Source organism: Mytilus galloprovincialis, chromosome 6 (genome assembly GCF_965363235.1).
Source record: "Mytilus galloprovincialis chromosome 6, xbMytGall1.hap1.1, whole genome shotgun sequence".
NCBI lineage: Eukaryota > Metazoa > Mollusca > Bivalvia > Mytilida > Mytilidae > Mytilus > Mytilus galloprovincialis.
In genome coordinates, this window is record NC_134843.1 from 59,544,397 (window position 1) to 59,548,047 (window position 3,651).

General features: G+C 36.1%; 1 long non-coding RNA gene across 1 annotated transcript; it reads right to left on the bottom strand.

Annotated features, from left to right (window-relative positions):
* Window positions 1–1,377: 1,377 nt before the first annotated feature.
* LOC143078232 (uncharacterized) lies at window positions 1,378–3,651 on the bottom strand. Its single transcript, XR_012979121.1, has 2 exons — window positions 3,367–3,651; window positions 1,378–1,464 (listed from the first exon to the last, which is right to left on the bottom strand). It is a non-coding gene; the product is annotated as an uncharacterized LOC143078232 (long non-coding RNA).

A 3,651-nucleotide genomic window follows, 5' to 3' on the forward strand; every position in this document is an offset into this window, starting at 1 on the left:
TCTCACCTGGCCCGAAGAGCCAAGTGAGCTTTTCTCATCACTTGGCGTCCGTCGTCCGTCGTCGTCGTTAACTTTTTACATTTTTAACTTCTTCTAGAGAACCACTGAATGGAATGAAACCAAGCATTGCATGAATATTCCTTATGAGGTGCTGACCAAGTGTTACTTTGTAGCCGATCCATCATCAAAGATGGCCGCCAGCGGGGGACTTAGTTTAACATAGGACCCTATGGGAAATGCATACAAATGACTTCTTTTAGAGAACCACTGAATGGAATGAAACCGAACATGGCATGAATGTTCCTTATGAGGTGCTGACCAAGTGTTACTTTGTAGCCGATCCATCATCAAAGATGGCCGCCAGCGGGGGACTTAGTTTAACATAGGACCCTATGGGAAATGCATACAAATGACTTCTTTTAGAGAACCATTGAATGGAATGAAACCGAACATGGCATGAATGTTCCTTATGAGGTGCTGACCAAGTGTTGTTACTTTGTAGCCGATCCATCATCCAAGATGGCTGCCAACGGGGGACTTAGTTAAACATAGGACCCTATAGGAAATGCATACAAATGACTTCTCTGTTTCATATGAGGTGCTGACCAAGTGTTGTTACTTTGTAGCCGATCAACTATCCAAGATGGCCGCCAACGGTGAACTTAGTTTAACATAGAACCCTATGGGAAATGCATACAAATGACTTCTTTTAGAGAACCACTGAATGGAATGAAATTAAACATGGCATTAATGTTTCTTATGAGGTGCTGACCAAGTGTTGTTACTTTAAATTTTTATAGCCGATCCATCATCCAAGATGGCCGCCAGCGGGGGACTTAGTTTAACATATGACCCTATGGGAAATATATACAAATGTCTTCTTTTAGAGAACCACTGAATGGAATGAAACCAAACATGGCATGAATGTTCCTTATGAGTTGTTGACGAAGTGTTGTTACTTTGTAGCCGATCCATCATCCAGGATGGCTGCCAGCGGGGGACTTAGTTTAACATAGGACCCTATGGGAAATGCATACACATGTCTTCTTTTAGAGAACCACTAAATGGAATGAAACCACACATGGCATGAATGTTCATAATGAGATACTGACCAATAGTTGTTACTTTGGCGCCTTTCCAACGTCCAAAATGGCCGCCGGGACTTAGTTTAACATAGGACCCTATTGGAAATACATACAAGTTTCTTCTTATATAGAACAAATGAATGAAATGAAATCAAACATAGCATGAATGTTCCTTTCCTTATGAGGTGCCGGCCAAGTGTTGTTACTTTTAGCCAAATTTTATATTTTTTTATATGATTTCAAAAACCCAAGTAGAATCAGTTAAGCGATACAGGCTCTTGAGAGCCTCTAGTTTTGCAAACAACACCTGATGGCAACACAACTCTTATGTTTCTCCTAGTACATGGTAAATCTTCTTTGTGGCAAATATCTGTTATTTCTGAAAACAAAAAAGTATTCAGTAAGAACTTATTTTAAAAATGAAATTTTTCAAAGTGTCTTAGTTATTTTTGTTTGGTTGCTGTCCAAAATATGTATATCCCACATCTTCTTTATTCATACATAGTTAGTAGTAAAAATCAGATGGTTGTTTATTTACTCTTTTGAAACTTGATAAGGATTTAAAAATCAAGAACAAAATCTTACTTTAATTATCAACTGTAATCTTATTATAGCTCGAGTAGGGAAGTAGTGGAATGGGTGTCAATGAGACAACAATACACAAGAGGCCAAATGGCACAAAAATTATATACAAAATTTACATTTACTGGTGCTTCTGAAATAGCTGCTGGTATAGAAATCTATGAAAACTGAACATGAGTTGCTTTGTATGCATCAGTCTCTGTGCCAGTCACAAATAAATGCAAGTGATATTCATTGTTTGCAATTGAATTTGTATGTTAAAAACCTAATCACAGACAATTAATTAACTTCTTGTCTTTAAATATTAACAATACATGCAACAGTTTGTCATTAAGAGACCAAGAAATATGAACTTTCCAGAAACTTGATTCCTTACAAGGTAATTGACAGGTTTGTGTTGGCAAAATAAAAGAATATAGCCATTTAAGTAGTACAAGTTAGTGTATAATTAGGGGGTACTTTCTACTAGCATAACTAAGCAATGTGACAGTATACTTACTCATGAATCATATGATTTGGATCAAATGGATTATTTTCTTGAAGGTATCACCCATGCATTCATAATACAACATGCAGAAGAAGGTATGGTTTGGGTTAGACAAAATCAATCAATCAAAAGGGATATAACCCCAATTAACTTGGGCTTTATCATGTACAATGTACATGTGTCATGTGTATAACAAATGTAATACTATTAAAAAGTGCAATTGATTACAAACAAAGCCATGACTTTCCCTAACAAGTTTTCTAAATACTTTGATATTTATGAGATGGAGTTTATAGAGAGAATCGCTCTGTTCAAGCAAATTAATAAGCATAAATGCAACAGTCTCTTACTGTAGCAAGTTTGCCATGTTGATCAATCATCATGTATTGAATTTTAAAAAGAAAAGAAATATATTTTCTTAATTTATTCCATTCACAACTTAAAATTTATTTAAACAAATCAACATGATCAAACATGCACCCACCTTCCCGATGTTTTGATATATATACAAGTACATCACACCAGAGACATACACGAATGTACATGTATGAAGATATTTCACCAACTCATGTATTAAAGTATAATTTATTCAGAGATGTTCAATTATTCATGACAAAAATTGTCTACATATATATAATATATAGTGCACACATGTAGATTCATTGTACATTACTACACTCAATTGCTTTTGTTTATATTACCCACTATATTGTAATACATACATTGTACATGTAATGATGTATATCATACAGAGAGGGAAGAATTGATAGTATCATTTGAAGACATTTCCATTTCAGGCCTTCTTTTTCAATCAAATCAAACAAAATATCACCCCCTTTTTTTCCTTTTTATCTAAACTTAAACTAAAGAGGGGTGGGCAGGAGTCTTTGATAATTTTCCTCTTCCCTAACCCATCAAATTCCATCTTCCTACTCCCCCTCAATTTCTCATGTTCCCTGCCAACCCCTCCCTCAACAGCTAAAGGTCGCAATGTACATGTACTGTGTATACCAACCTACTTATATCATTATTATATGATTACAAAAATTTTGTCCGAGATGACTCTGACGTCCAACAGCTGTTTTGTCAGACAAACTGGGGTCATGCCGAGGGCCCAAGCTTGTCCTACAAAACAGCCGTTGGATGTCAGAGTAATCTCGGACTCACACAAATTGTGCCTAAATACATTATTTTACTATCTTATTTACGCACCATGAGAGATTTTGAAGCCGGCAGGCTGTTAAAGATCTATTTCGTTTCCATCTTCACCATCGGATGTAGAAAATTTGGCTTCTTTATACAGTTACCGATTTGGCACCGGCAATCCTCTGGCTTTGACTCACAGGTTCATACATGTATGATTGTACTGACATAGTTAGTTTAACCTTGGAAATGTCTATCTGTTCACGTTCATCGTCTGTGAATCGATAGTCCATAGTTGTATCGTTGTATTGTCGTTCACATATTCGCGGCCATGCTTGTTTGTTTACATAATGA